Source organism: Rutidosis leptorrhynchoides, chromosome 4 (assembly GCF_046630445.1).
Source record: "Rutidosis leptorrhynchoides isolate AG116_Rl617_1_P2 chromosome 4, CSIRO_AGI_Rlap_v1, whole genome shotgun sequence".
NCBI lineage: Eukaryota > Viridiplantae > Streptophyta > Magnoliopsida > Asterales > Asteraceae > Rutidosis > Rutidosis leptorrhynchoides.
Window position 1 is genome coordinate 27,981,082 of NC_092336.1, and position 16,472 is coordinate 27,997,553.

Sequence of the window (16,472 nt, forward strand, 5' to 3'; positions counted from 1 at the left end):
AAAATGTGTTGAAGGCTTTTGTGATCGGTGAAGATAGTACTCTTGGTTCCATAAATATAGTGTCTCCACATTTTAAGTGCAAAGACAACGGCTCCGAGTTCGAGATCATGTGTCGTATAGTTTCGTTCATGAATTTTGAGTTGTCGAGAAGCATAAGCAATGACTTTCGTTCGTTGCATCAATACACACCCAAAACCATGTTTTGAGGCATCGCAATATACAACAAAGTCATCATTGCCTTCGGGAAGTGACAAGATAGGAGCGGTGGTTAGCTTCGTTTTCAAGATTTGGAATGCGGATTCATGTTCGGTCGCCCAAATGAATTTCTTTCCCTTGTGAGTCAATGCGGTTAGAGGACGTGCAACCAAAGAGAAATTTTCGATGAATCTACGATAGTACCCGGCGAGACCCAAAAATTGACGAATGTGAGTAGGAGTAGTAGGAGTCTCCCATTTACTAATGGCCTCGATCTTCGTGGGATCGACTTTAATGCCTTGATCACTTACAACATGACCAAGAAATTGAACTTCCTTCAACCAAAATTCACACTTGGAGAATTTGGCATAAAGTCGTTCTTGTCTCAAGAGTTCAAGCACAAGTCGGAGATGTTGTTCGTGCTCTTCTTCATTTTTAGAATAGATCAATATATCATCGATGAACACAATAACGAATTTATCGAGATACGGTTTGCACACGCGGTTCATAAGATCCATGAACACCGCCGGTGCATTAGTGAGACCAAATGGCATGACAAGGAATTCATAACTACCATAACGAGTTCGGAAAGCGGTTTTGGAGACATCTTCCCCCTTAACCCTCAATTGATGATAACCCGAGCGGAGATCGATTTTCGAATATACACAAGACCCTTGTAGTTGATCAAAGAGGTCATCGATGCGAGGAAGAGGATATCGGTTCTTAACCGTCAATTTATTTAGTTCACGATAATCAATGCACATTCGTAGGGATCCGTCTTTCTTTTTAACAAACAAAATCGGAGCGCCACAAGGTGAATGGCTAGGTTGGATAAAACCACGGTCAAGTAGTTCTTGGATTTGAATTTGCAATTCTTGCATTTCGGATGGAGCGAGTCTATATGGTGCACGTACTACGGGTGCGGCTCCCGGAATAAGATCGATTTGGAATTCAACCGGTCGATGAGGTGGAAGACCCGGCAATTCGTCGGGAAATACATCGGTAAAGTCACTAACAATTGGCACATCATCGATATGCTTCTCATCGGACTCGACTTTCTTAACGTGGGCAAGGATCGCAAAACAACCCTTACGGAGTAGTTTTCTAACTTTAAGGCACGAAACGAGATTGAGTCTGGTGCAACTCTTATCGCCATAAACAATCAAAGGTTCACCATTCTCGATAGGAATTCGGATTGCGTTAAGATCACAAAGGATGTGAGATTTCGTTTTGACTAACCAATTCATACCGATTATTACATCAAAGCTTCCTAGTTCCATGGGTATCAAGTCAATTTCAAATTCCTTACCCAAAATGTTTAACGCACACCCCCGGTAATATGTGTCGGCACTTAATAGTTTCCCGTTAGCCACTTCAATGGTATAAGGGGTATCTAATGGAAGAGGTGGAGTGCTAAAAGAATGAGTCAAAGTCTTGGATACAAAGCATTTATCGGCACCCGAATCGAATAAGCAAGAGACATAAGAATTGTTGAGAAGAAACGTACCCGTGACTAGTTCAGTGTCATCCCGGGCTTCCTCGGTGTTGATGTTGAAAGCTCGGCCGCGCGTATTGGGGTTATCTTTCTTCTTTGGGCATGCATTTCTATAATGACCCGTTTGGCCACATTCGTAACAAGTGCCCGTCTTTGGTGCATTGGGCCACTTTCGAGCGACGGGAGTGGCACTTTTACAATCGTTGGCCTTATGACCAATTCCTTGGCACCGATGGCAAATTAGCTTACTACATTCGCCAAAGTGATGTTTGTTGCATTTGTTGCAAAAAGGTAGATTCCCGGCATAACCCTTCTTGCCGTCGAAAGTGAAAGATTTCTTGGCAAAGTTGTTGTTGCTTGATTGGGAGGGTTCCCACTTTCTTTTGTTGCCGCCCGATTTATCCTCGGCCTTAGGTGCCGGAACTACGATTTCGTCAACCGTTTCAATTAGTTGGCGAGCCATGTTCATAGCGGCTTGATGAGTAGTGGGTTTGGATGACATCACCCCTTGTTTGATGCTTTTTGGAAGACCGAGCATGTAGAGCTCAATCCTTTGAGATTCGGGGTTAACAAGATTAGGACACATCAAGGATAGTTCGGCGAAGCGTTGATTATAAGCTTTAAGATCGTTTTTGACCGCTTTCAAAGCTCTTAGTTCTTCCTCAAGTTTTCGGGTTTCTTCGCGCGGAAAATATTCAACAATCATCTTTTCCTTTAGGTCGGCCCAAGAGAGGGCATGAGCCTCATCGGTACCCACCGATTGAACATAGGTGTTCCACCATGTTAGAGCAATTCCGGAGAAAGTGTGAGTGGAGTATTTGACCTTGTCTTGGTCCCGACAACCGCTTATGCTAAAGACGGCTTCCGTTTGCTCAAACCATCGGGTGAGCACGACCGGTCCCCCGGTTCCATCAAAAGTGTGAGGTTTGCACCCCATGAAAGCTTTATAGGAGCATCCCTCGTTTGAGTTTCCGGCTCCATTGTTGTTGTTGTTGTTGTTGTTGTTGTGGTTGTTATTATTATTGTTGTTGGATGAGTGACCGGCCATGGCCGCATCTACGGCGGTAGCTATCATCCGTTCGAGAGCTTGTTCGGGAGTTTCATTGCGGCGTACACGACGAGGAGCCATTGTTCCTTCAAGACACAAGAATATCATTGATTAGTATTCTCAATAATACTAACCGTGATATAGAATAAAGATAAAGAGAAGTTTTTCATCGACTCGCCTTAAATTCTTTATGTCATAATGTCGGAACGTTCATATGAGTCACCGTAATATAATCCCGGAAATTATATTACCCTGATTCATATGTGCATTCGACATCATTTCATATAGTCAAGGTGGCGTGTCAATCAAATTAAACAACGTGAGATTAAGATGAACTAAGAGTAGATATGAGTAGAAGCGTTCGAGTATAAATGCACAAGTAGTCAAGTAATTCCTACTTCAAGTCTATATGCCGGTTGTAGTCTAGACTCACCAATGTACCCTATGACTCGGGGTCGACACCAATGAACTCTAAATCCCTACAACCAACGCTCTGATACCATCTGTAGCGACCCGACCAAATCGTCATTGACGGCGCCGTCTACTTAGGTCCCGTTACGTGGTCATAAGTCTTTAAAACAACGTTTGACCAAAAGATATGTCGCATTCATTTCAAATGTAAAGGTTGTTCAAGTTTACAAGAATAATTCCACCACAAGTTACGATACATAGTTTTAAGTACAAATGAAACTTATGCGACACAATTTAAAAGTATCCAAAAGACGCTCCATGTATGCATATATACTCGACATCCAATACAAGTATCAAAATAATGAGCGGAAGCATGTATCATGTATCGTTCAAGGACCTGAGAAAAACATAGAAATCTGTCAACGAAAACGTTGGTGAAATCATAGGTTTAAGTAAGTAAGTACAAGTGAACCACAAGATTTGCATCAATGAAATAATAGTAATACATTCCAAAAGTTTGTTTCACGAGCACCCAATTATCAAAGCTTAACATTCCTTCCATTGTATACCCCATCACTTAGTGCTAGAACAAACACTGATTCTCGAAAATATATTTCATCCGTAGACGGTAGCGAACCGTCAAAGATGAGGGTTGTCAACCCATATGGCCATATAACATAAGTTCTCGCTTACACCCGGCAAGTGTAACTAATGATAATCGAATTGAGGATTTTTGTTCTAAACTCGTATGTAGAATGTTTGTTTTCCCGTTCTTGTGTTCACTTAGTTCAAAAGAATCGTTTATGTTTTCTCATCCCAATATAAGTTCAAAAAGAGTAAAAGTGGGACTATGATCTCACCTTGAGTGCACGAGTAGTAAAGTACTTCAACAAGTAAACGTGTGCAAAGAACAATGCTAGTCTTGACCTAAACAATAGGTTTGTATCAATAACGGTAAACACGATAGGTCAAAGATGTTCAATTAGTCCTATGGCTCGTTAAGACTCGATCATAATAGCATGTGAATCAAATTGTCATGTTTCATGCAAGGTACAAGTATAAAAAAAAACATGTTAGAACGATTGCACAATATTTGGTTAAGTTTGATTAAAAGTCAACTTGGTCGGGTCAAAGTCAACGAAAAAGTCAACATGTTCGGGTCGGGTCCCGAACTATTTTTCTGAGGTTTTTAATCATATATGAGCATGTTAGAACAAGTTTCATGTGAATCGGAGGTCCGTAGTATGCCAAACATTTTCCATAAAATGGACACCGGAGACAGAAGCTGGGCACGGCTTATGCCGCGCCGCGGCACCCTTCTGTCGCGCCGCGACAATAGGCGGGTGCTGGTGCCTGGTCTGTTTCACTTGTCCAACTTGATCCAAACTTCAAATAAGCATAAAACGCAAACCACAAACACTTAGGACTCGCACCTTATATCGTTGGAAAGCTCTTTTGACATAGAATGCAACTAAACACAATTTAACAATCAAAAACCTCATTTGTAACAACCGAGTTTTCCAACCAAGTGATCATTCAATGCCCACATTAATGCTTCAAACTCACCAATGCACATTTAATGATTTGGGCATTCAATGCATACATGTGACATGCCATTTTGTAGGTAATGGAGCATACAATACAACTAACAACTTACTAACAACAATTCATGGCAATCAACGCATCAAATAATCACTTCAAGTTCTTCAAACCCTAACTCAATTCCACCAAAAATCAATAATCAAGTTCATGAAGTTTTCTAAGGCAACCTACACATCAAATTGAAGCTAGTGATGCTAGTAACACAATTAAAACATCAACTTTCAACATCTAACAACATATGATCATCCAAAATTCAAGAACAACACACCAAAATTCAAGTTCATGCTAGTTACACTAAAACAACGAGATCGAGCATATGAATCATATATTCATGTTAGACTTGAGCCATAGACACTAATTAACACTTTTATAAGTTAAAAACATCAAGAACACAAAATCTAGTGATTTTAGAAAGTTACCCAAATGAGATGAAGTTGGTACCAAAATGAAGAGGATGAAGAGAGGATCACGAATATGTAATTTATTTGGTTGCTAGCTCCCTAATCCGAATTTAGATGATGAATGAATGAGAAAGGAAATTGGGTGTGTTCTTGCTAGAGAGAAAGAGAGAGAGAGAGAGAGGGAGATGGTAATGAATGGGTGAAAGGGGTTTGACCCTTTGACCTAGTCAAGGGTTTGATCCCTTGTCAAGTTTAGTCCCTCAACTTTCGTTCGGGTGCGTGAATTACCTAAACGAGATAATTTAAAACGCGTATCAACGGGAGATGTTATAAACATATAACGGACTTTATATTAGTATAACGGAAAAGTAAATGGAAAAAGGCGGGATGTTACATATACATTTTAACTGAGTCGTTAAGTCATCGTTAGTCGTTACATGTAAGTGTTGTTTTGAAACCTTTAGGTTAACGATCTTGTTAAATGTTGTTAACCCAATGTTTATAATATCAAATGAGATTTTAAATTATTATATTATCATGATATTATCATATATGAATATCTCTTAATATGATATATATATACATTAAATGTCTTTACAACGATAATCGTTACATATATGTCTCGTTTAAAAATCATTAAGTTAGTAGTCTTGTTTTTACATATGTAGTTCATTGTTAATATACTTAATGATATGTTTACTTATCATAGTATCATGTTAACTATATATATATATATATATATCCATATATATGTCATCATATAGTTTTTACAAGTTTTAACGTTCGTGAATCACCGGTCAACTTGGGTGGTCAATTGTCTATATGAAACATATTTCAATTAATCAAGTCTTAACAAGTTTGATTGCTTAACATGTTGGAAACATTTAATCATGTAAATATCAATCTCAATTAATATATATAAACATGGAAAAGTTCGGGTCACTACAGTAATCATGATGTTGACGCTTTGATTTTAATTAATTGTTACCCGGGTTAATTGTCCTTTGTCCTGGTTTATTTGATACCTATCTGGTTTTTGTCCATAATAGTCCATCGGTCATAATTATAAAATGCTCGTCAAATTAACCTTATTCCCGAAGTCAAATATTCCATCTAATTAGGCATTCGAACTGTAACAAGGTTTTAATACTTTGTTTAATGATTACACCAGGTTATCGACTGCGTGTAATCCAAGGTTTTATTACTTTGTTAACAATTACACCAATTATCCTTGTATGTAATCCACCCCTGTTTTAATGAGATATGAATATTAATTTACCCACTTGATCAGAATGAATAATCAATTACTCAACCCAAATAATTAATTAAATGATTGTAAAAGATGTCGTATAAACGTCACTAAATAGAACATACATAATCATTTTAATAATTATTAGATTAACTAATTTGAAGATAGGTTCGACAGATTCTAATGAGTTGTCATTCGATTAGACAATATCCCCTATCTATTAATAGTCAATAGTCCAATGTCCACAAGTGTCGGTCTTTTGTCCAAACCTTAATTATGGTACAAAATCTTATAACACCGTCTTAATATTTAGTCTAACATCACGATTACTTTGGCTCAAATAAGTATAATAATAACTTAGTTACGAGACATTAATTTAAAAAGGAAGAACATAGCTTACAGTAGTTATTAATCGCGTAGCGTTACACGGACAGAGTTTCGACTTTAAAACCCGTAAAACATTTCTTACAATAACCCAATTATTATTAAACTTAAATTAAAATTAAAATTAAAATTATATATATATATATATATATATATATATATATATATATATATATATATATATATATATATATATATATATATATATATATATATATATAAGTATGTTGTAGGTGTGTTTTTACTCGTGCATAAGCCTGGCTTTTATAGGCATAATTCCTGATTCTGATGCCCATGCGATCGCATGGATTTTTAGTGCAAATCTCATGCACTCGCATGGGCTCATGCACTCGCATGGGTTTTATACCTATTTCCCATGCGATCGCATGGCCGTCAGATCCAGCTCACATATTTTTTGTTTTCTAGTTTGTCGACGTTATTTAATATAATATATAATATATAAATAATTTATATAATTATTTAAATATTATATTATATTCTTGTGCATAGTTGACTTGTAATTTTAGCTCCGTTGCGTCGCGCGTTGAGAGTTGACTCTGGTCCCGGTTCCGGATTTTCGAACGTCCTTGCGTACTATTTAATATCTTGTACTTTGCATTTTGCGACTTGTACTCTTATCATTTTTGGATGTTTCTCATTAATAAATTGAACCATTTGAATTATATCTTGTATTTGAGCTTTTTGGTCATTTACATCTTCAAATCGTCATTTTCTTCTTTTGTCTTCTCACTTATTTATTTAAACGAATATTACATAAAAATAGAACAATTGCAACTAAAAGCTTTACATATCATTCCCACACTTGAGCGTTGCTTGTCCTCAAGCAATATAGAACTTGAATATAACTTTACTAGAATCACTTCTTTATTCTTCACACTTTGTACATCAGTGATTTTAATATGGCGGTATGAACAATGATAGTAACGATGTGGTTTACAGTCCCACATGACTATAAAAATTTAGATCCTTTAAGGAAATTGGATCTTTATGAAAACATTTGATCTTTTAAAAATTCAATCTAGTTTTTACCCTAGATAAGTTTTCCAGAATAACCCTTCACCGGTGTTTGCAACTTATTTTTGTGGGTTTTGTGGTTTTCAGATTTGAAAATTTTAGCTTAAAACTTGCGGTTTTGTGTCACCCACTTGCTAACCTTGTATTGGAAAAGTAACACGTCCAGTTTACTTGCTCCGAAAATTACCTTTTGGTAAACTACCGTCCGATTGTAAAGGAAAGCGTTGAACAAGCAACTGTTAAGGCAATGTCCCGTGACATGCTTTTGATTATGGTCTATATCGTGTTGGATGCAATTACTATCCTTTGTAGGAGCAATAGTAATGATCATCCTATAGTTTTTCGGTCTGGCACAAGGTCCTGTCTTTGACCATGCTATGCAACCACCGTTCTTACGGTTGACACCCGATTTGGTTCAGGTGACCTAATGAATTCCGGTTAATTCTTAGGATTTTATGTTCAATGGTAATGAACGCATTGAAAATAGGTTTTCAAAAAACAAATTGGTTTGTAATTTGATCAAAATATTTTCTCGTTCAAGCTCGAGTTTAGATATCATTGAATTCCATGAGTTTGAATTCTCAATCTTTAAGGTCAATCTCAAGGATTGAGTAATATCAGTCTTAAAAGCTGATTTTTGATCTTTAAGGAGATTATCTGTAATGACCCGTCAAAATCGCTATTGATGCAGCACGTTAATCATTGATTCCACAGTGAGGTTTTGACCTCTATATGATACGTTTTGATAAAATATTGCATTCATTAAAATAAGTGACTTTCTAAACATAGAAAGTTATAAATATGTGGGCAAGTGCTTAGGTATAAGCAAAACTCCGAAATACATAAGTCTTTAATTTACAGGTTGACATCACAGTCCAATTATTTATTACACAACGCAGTTTTATTTTGAATGAAATAAACTTTGTACAAAGCATGAGAGACTCCATGCAGGCAACAAGCACATCACAGCGGAAGCATTCTAAGGACCTGAGAATAAAACATGCTAAAAAGTCAACACGAATGTTGGTGAGTTATAGGTTTAATTGCTCGAGTCATAAACATATATAAAGATAGACCACAAGATTTCATCAAAAGTTTATCAATAGATTCTACGTAACAGAGCACCCTGGTAACTAAACTTAACGCTATAGTGATAATTACCCCATTCGTTTTAAAACACGCAAACCAACGTGTCTTAAACTCAAATAACATACGTCCGTTAAAAGGCTAGCGCTCTAGCTCGGACGGGGATGTCAAGCCCTATGGATCCATATACAATTATTCGCGCCCACCAGTCCATATCCTATGTACTGGCAGCTACTAGTTACCAAAGCTAAGGGATTTTCGGTTTAACTCAGTGTAGAATTTAGTATGTACTTGTGTCTTATCGCGTTTAAAATAAATTGCATGTATTCTCAGCCCAAAAATATTTAAAGTATTTAAAAAGGGAGACTATAAACTCACGATTCAATATTGAGACTCAATATTGTAGGCAAATTGCGTAGACGTAATGATGGTAGACGAATGTATGGTTGGCCTTGGATTCAAGAACAATACCCTGAACAATACCCAATATTTCCTTATTTTAAAACGGTTTGAAACCCGAATTAAAAATACCCTCGAATATACTTTATTATTATTAAACTTAAAATTATAATTATAATTAAAATTATAAATATAAATTTTAAGTACAGAATAAGAATGAAAAAAAAACGTCGAGCAAAACTGACCTTTTATAGTACTTTTCGATTTACTGTAGCTCATGCGATCGCATGAGTTTTCAGTGTTTTTGCCATGCGATCGCATGGGCGCCTTTTCTGTTTTTGTTTGCTAGTTCGTCGACATCAAATAGTGTTTGCTGTAGCAAATAGTGTCACTGTAGCAAATAGTGTTTACTGTAGCAAATAGTGTTTCACTGTAGCAAATAGTGTTACTGTAGCAAACTCGTTTTCACTGTAGTAATGTAGCAAAATACGGTTTCACTGTAGCAAATAGTGTTTTACTGTAGCAAAGTAATTTTTACTGTAGCAAATAGGGTTTTACTGTAGGAAAGTCGTTTTTACTTGTACATATATATACATACATATAATTGTTCATGAATCGTCGAGAGTAATCAAAGGTAATTGTATATATGAAACAGTTCTAAAATTTTGAGACTCAATCTAACAAACTTTGTTTAGCGTGTTAAAATAATAAATCGTATAGAGAATTGGTTTAAATAAGTCAAAAATTTTCGGGTCATCACATTATCCTTTCTGGGGATCTGATTCATTAGTCTTATAAGCTAATTTGCACGGTGCCCCGCCATTGTACGAGACAGATCCTCTCATGGTTAGGATAAGTCTGACCACTTGGCGACCCTGTTTGATGCTGAGGTCCGTGGATTTCCAGCTAATTTTCGAGAAAACTTTTCAAGGTTTTTTGTAGACTCTACAACTGGTCTGGACGACAACTTCCTGACCTAAATCAAGAAGCGTGTGTCTTTTTCTCGGAAGACTTTACTTCTTTTTAAATCAAGTGGCACATTTCTTTCAAATATATTATAAGAAATCGGGTAAAACTGATAAAATTGTCCAAAACAAAAGTATCTTCAATTATTTGTACACAAATATGTGATATATGTTCTAAATAACTTGGTAAATTTTTCCCACACTTGGCTTTTATTTTCCTTTCTTTGCCTTTTTATTTTCCTCTATTCCATTTTAAATGAATTCTAACATTTTGGATTGTTTCTCAATTTATGTCCTTTCCGAGGTAACAATAATTTCGGTGTTAACACCTAGTTTTATCATTCATAAATATGTATAAACATGATTTTGAATTCATTTATTTGAAAAAAAAATTTAAAATTTTACTAGAATTGGGTAGTCAGTATATAAGACTAGGGATGTTCTTTATTATCAGAGAGCACTAGATTCTAATACAACTACTGCGTTACTAGTATTTTTAATGGTAACCAAGTGTTTAAATTAAAATTTTAAAAATCCCCAAAAGAATTTAACCCCTTCCCACACTTGAGATCTTGCGATGCCCTCATTTTCAAGAAAGTGGTAATAATTTAAATTATTGAGGGTGATTAGCGTAGAAAAAATATTAAATTTTACCAAAGTTTCCAAACATATTGTTGTTTATGTTGAATGATAAACGGTGCACATCATTTGTTCATTCCTGCAGTTGTTATTTTACATGTATTTTGCATCTTGTCGTCAAAATTAGTTGCTTTTGCTGAACTTAATGCCAGTCTTTGAAAATGCGCTGTTTTACCCTGTTGTGTACATGAGATAAAATACATACAATACAAATATAAACATGTATGGTATTTTGAAATGGGACTTAATATCCCACTTTCAAATTACAAAAATGAAATATTAGTACAAAATAAAAATATTAAACATTACATTAAAGTATCAAAATGTTAAATGTTTAGCATAAATAGATAAAAATAATAAAAGAGAAGACATCACCAATGGAACACTATTAATTTGGATAGGGGTTCCAGTTTCATATCATCGTTTGGGTTCCAGGGTTGGTGATAGGTGTTCTGGTATGCTTTATTGGGGTCGTACAGGTCAAAGGGTGGTCGCATGTCGGGCTGATGTGGTGGATAGTAAGCAGGCCGAGTCGGGATGTAGTTATTTGGTACCTGATATGATAGCTGGCTTATGATTTGGTGCTGATTAACTTGACAGCTATCGTGTTGGCGTCGCCTGAAAGTCTCATACTCATTCGCGGCTTGCTACTGCTCATACCGACGATGCCTTTCCTCATTAGTCATTTCCACCTCATCTATACACTTGAAAACGTCAGTAAAACTATCCCTAATGACATCCCTGATGTCATCTGCTTCCTCCATCTCATCATCTGAACCCCTCTCTACCTGTGGATGACGGCCCTGATATGGGAATGCCTGATTGCGTCTCCTAGTCAATACCTTTGCACCTTGATAGACTTGCAAACCTAAAGTCTCTTCTTGTTCCCTACATACCATTATCGGACCCCCTTGATCCCTATCTACACCCAAATACTCTCCAATGAGAGTAACAAAAATACATCCTCCTATTATTCCCCCTTCTTGGATACCTTCCACCATTTTGGACAGATAAAAACCAACACAGTAGGGGATATTAACAAAGCTTCTAGTGTTTTGAATACACTTAAGGTAAAATAAATCGTGTAAGGTCATTTTCTCCTTGTTGTTACCTCTTTGTGTAATTTAGTTTGCTAAGAATCTATGTATTATAGAAGCTCGGCTTTATTAATATCTAAATAGGAGTGTCTTCCTCCCCGCGAAAAAACATTATAATTTGACATACGCCTCCAGATGGCGTTCGCGTCAAAATTCCTATCTACCCTCTCACCATGATAAATCAAATTTGTACAGTCAGGTAGTAGTAATTCAGCGGGAGTGTAAATCTGTAAAGCCCTGGCCATGTCCAGCATAGACATTCTGTACATCCTACGGCCAAGTAAAAATCTAAGAAAACTCTTATCGTCTAACCTATCTACATCCTTATTAAAAGCTATAGAACTCATAAGCTGAACACACCACTCTTTATATACAGGCCTACGAGTGGTAAATAAACGTTCCTAATCGAGAAAAGAAGAGCTGCCATACCTTTGGATTAGATGCTGCCTAACTGGGTTAGCTAGGTGGACCCTTTCCAAAGGCTCCCAATCAACTACCCTTGGAACTTCTACATTTTTGGTTCAAAGCTTAAATTTGTTACTTTGGTACTTCGGGTAATCTCTCTAACTTCTATCAATTCTTAAATTGGGATGCAACTGTTCTTCATGAATTGTTGGGTGTTCTACTATATGGTGAGCGGGAAATACAACGTAGGCAATAAAAAATTGTGGGTCTGGTTCATAGTATGGTACGTGTTGATCAGGTTGTTATTATTGTTCCTATTGTTGCTCCGGTTCGTGATATTGCATCTCTGGCTGTGGTTCCGGAGCAGGTTGCCTAGATGATGATGATGCACCATTAGTATCGGTATTTCTCTGCAAAACACATTAAACATAAAATTTGTGCATCCAAATATTGTAAGACCCAAATATTTCACCGTACATATGTGTAAATATGATCTTTGAAGTGTGGGTGTTCGTTTCATAATTTAAAAAGAAGGCAGAATCTGGTCTGGGCGTTTGGCGCGCCGCGCCATTGGTCTGTGACAGATTTCCTCTTTTTAAAATTAGATATTTTGGGGGTAAATTGGTAAAATCACATGGGGTCTGACTTTAAGGCCCTAAACCAGTTGTTGGGGCCTCATTAACTCCATTTCCATCTACTTCAACCTCATCCATTCAATTCTAGAGAGAGAGTGTTAACCTAGTGTGAGAAAACTCATTTTGGAGAAGAAGAAGGAGGATTCTTGCTTAAACTCAAGTTCTAAAGTTGTTCATCTACTTCCTAGCTACGTTTTGGTGGTAGTGGTATGCTCTAATCTTGATTTCTTGATTCAATTTTGTATAAGGGTTAGAGTTAGGGTTTATGGTGAACTTAAAACCCACTTTGTTAGTAAATTGGGTGTTGTGGGTGAATTTGGGTTATGTTGACTCAAAGATGACTAACTAGAGTTTTTCAAGTATTAATTGTTGTTAATGAACCTTAAGTAGTTATTGAATTGCTAGAACACCGATATATATGTAAATGGGTGTTAAGTAGATTAGTGGATGACCCGAAATGGGTATGTTGACTTTAAATTGGTCAAATGGGTCAAAATGGACCTAAGTTAATTAACGGTTGTGATTAATGCATAAACCTAGTGTTAAAAGGTGTTTTAAGACCCAACTTGGCTAATGTTAGGGTTTTGGCGAAAGATGACCCAATTTTAGGGTTAAGTGTCCAAATGGGTCAAAATGACCTAGTAGTGGTGAGTGTTGTGGGTTTGACCAACTTGAATGGTTGATTGATTATATGTACTTTGTAATAGGTGCGTTACCTTAAAGTTTCAAGCTTGGTTTATCGATTCACCGAAGGCGTAAGGTGAGTGGAATAATTATATGCGTAGGTATATAATGTATTTATTTGTTGTAGCGTAAGATGTGAAGTGTCGATGTGCTAAGACACCACATTTGACGTAATGAGTGAAGTGTCGATGTGCTAAGACACCACTCAAATCAATGTGACAGGTGAAGTGTCGATGTGTTAAGACACCACCCGGAGTGAAGTATCGATGTGCTAAGATGCCACTCCAAGAGATTAACGGGTGAAGTGCCGATGTGTTAAGGCGCCACTCGAGGTGAAGTATCGACGTGTTAAGATGCCACCTCAAGTAAAATGAAGAGTGAAGTGTCGAAATGTTAAGACACCACTCGGGGTGAAGTGTCGAAGTGTTAAGACGCCACTCAGGGTGAAGTATCGACGTGTTAAGATGCCACCCGTGGGGTTAGTGTACGAAGTGTTAAGTGCACTAATGGTAGTTATGAACTCCGACGGTCTTTAAACACCGTTCCTTGTTCGATTGGTTAACCATGGTTATTGTGTTGTAGAGTAAGCATATTATATTTGTTCAAGTTAAATATGGTATTGTTATGCTAGTTTGATTATTGGAGGTTATAGCTTGTATTTATGATGATAAGCTAATTATGTTTGCTAGCATGTATACGGTATGCGTGTAAGTGTTTGCAAATAGATATATTATATATGTATGTGCGTAATTATTGCATTCACTAAGCGTTAGCTTACCCTCTCATTGTTTACCATTTTATAGGTTCCGGTGTGGATAAGGGTAAGGGCATACGGTTGGATTAGAGATCCCGCTTGTTAGGGGACGCCTTTTGGATGTGTTAGCTTTTGGAGTTTGACCATGACTTGGGTAGTTTAATCCCAAACACCATGCTCATTGCGTAGTTTGGTACTTAAACTTTTTGGTGGTCGAAACTCACGTTATGTATTAAACTCGTAAAATGGCCAAAGTGGGCCCCGCTTTGTAAAAATTATTTTATGTTTGAATTTTGTTAGTTTTACATGTTTGAATATTTTGTTAAAAGCGTTTTGTCTAATTATTTCGGGAAGTGGCCGATCTTTTTCGCGTTTCATGACTTTTGGGACAGACCAGTTTGGCGCGCCGCGCGGCCATATGGCGCGCCGCGCCATATGCTATTCCAGCAAAAAAAAAAATATTTGTTATTTTTACGCGGGTTGTTCGTGGTTTGGTTTGGGTTGTTACAAATATGCATTAGTGTTAGCAAAATAACAAATTTAAACAATTACAATAACATGTTTAATCCATATTGAACTTATACTCATTTTCATATTTTTATCAATTCTACACTTTTTTAAATAAGCATATATGAAAATGGTCACAAAGTTCATAAGCATTCAACTCAAATAACATGTTAAAATAACCATTACTAGCAATTAAACAAGTTTCAAATGGCATTTATATCAAATTAATCAAGTTCATGAATTTTAGACTTCAAAAGTCCACTTTAATTCTCAAAAATCATGTTTAGGATCAATGTTTGTATCATTTAGCTACCTAAGCATGTTACACTACTTAATTTAGCAATAATTCATGACAAAAATCGGCCATAACCTGTTTATATCAAAAAGCCCCAAATTGCTCAAGAACACAAACCATAGATTTCTAAAATTTTTGAAGTTTTTGGCTTCAAATTATGTTAAATAGCATCAATCTAGGTTATACATGCATAATATACTAACAATTTAACTCTAATTACACTAGAAATTAACAAAATTAAATTAGGTAAAATTTAGCTCAAGAACACTAAAATTCAATTTTAAAGAGTTTTAGGGGTGTAATTGTTACCTTCTTTGAAAACTTCTGAACAAACGCATGATTAGAGCGGATTATTGTGAGAAATTTGGTTGATTTTGGTGAAAAAAATGGAGATTTTAGGGTGATTTTTGGGAGTGTTTTCGTATGTGTGTGTGTAAATGTGGGAAGAAAGAGCTGCTCGCTGGCCTTTTGTTTCTGTCCAGTATTTCAGGGCCATGCGACCGCATGAATTTTAAGAGGAAACCCCATGCGATCGCATGGGGTCTAGTATTTTTTTTTTTATAAAAACATTTTACTTTAAAACAATTAATTAATTTTAAAAATTTATTTTCTTTTAGAATGAGGGGGTTTCGGATCGTTGTCCTAGTTCGTCCCTCGACAAAATTTTAAAATTTGTCACTTTAAAGCGTTGTTATAAAAGTAAAGATTTTTGGGTTTTTAAATGTTTTTGGCATACTTTAAATCAATAAGATTAAAAATTGTAGTGACCCGAACTTTTCCATGTTTATATATATTAATTGAGATTGATATTTACATGATTAAATGTTTCCAACATGTTAAGCAATCAAACTTGTTAAGACTTGATTAATTGAAATATGTTTCATATAGACAATTGACCACCCAAGTTGACCGGTGATTCACGAACGTTAAAACTTGTAAAAACTATATGATGACATATAAATGGATATATATATAGTTAACATGATACTATGATAAGTAAACATATCATTAAGTATATTAACAATGAACTACATATGTAAAAACAAGACTACTAACTTAATGATTTTTAAACGAGACATATATGTAACGATTATCGTTGTAAAGACATTTAATGTATATATATCATATTAAGAGATATTCATACATGATAATATCATGATAATATAATAATTTAAAATCTCATTTG